Genomic DNA, 524 nt, shown 5'->3' on the forward strand with positions numbered 1-524 from the left:
ACAGTAAAATAATGCATTTCCAACTTCGATTTTGAATCAAGAAGTGAAGGTTAAGAAAAACAAAAACAAATCGTTACTTCCCCTGGTGAACCTGAACAGACAAGTTCCAGACACCAACTCGATCCACACACCCGTGCATCAAATATATCCTTTTCACCGGTTCTTTGACAAAAGACACAAGGCATCGCCCAGTCAGCCATTGTCATCAAGGTTATAAAGCAGGACCTGGTGTGTGTGGTTGGGAGGCAGGCCAGGGCAGGAGCCCAGGCTGTAGAGGCAGGTGGTTGAAGGGTAGTAGGGCACCAGGCGGTAGCGTGGCAACTCCTCCAGTCCAAACGGCTGTGAGCAACAGTCCGCAACCAATACCTTCACCCGCTTCCGGTCTGAGTAAATCAGCCTCTGCTGTCGTCCTCCTGATGAACCCCCCCTTCTCACAACCACAGTTCCCCTTCTCCCTCCTCCTCCTCCTCTCCCTCCCTGCCTCCTCCCATCCCCCTCCTCCAAATCCAGCTCCTCTTCCTCTT

Source organism: Gymnoscopelus microlampas, assembly GCF_963454915.1.
Source record: "Gymnoscopelus microlampas genome assembly, chromosome: 20".
In the NCBI taxonomy this organism is placed as follows: domain Eukaryota; kingdom Metazoa; phylum Chordata; class Actinopteri; order Myctophiformes; family Myctophidae; genus Gymnoscopelus; species Gymnoscopelus microlampas.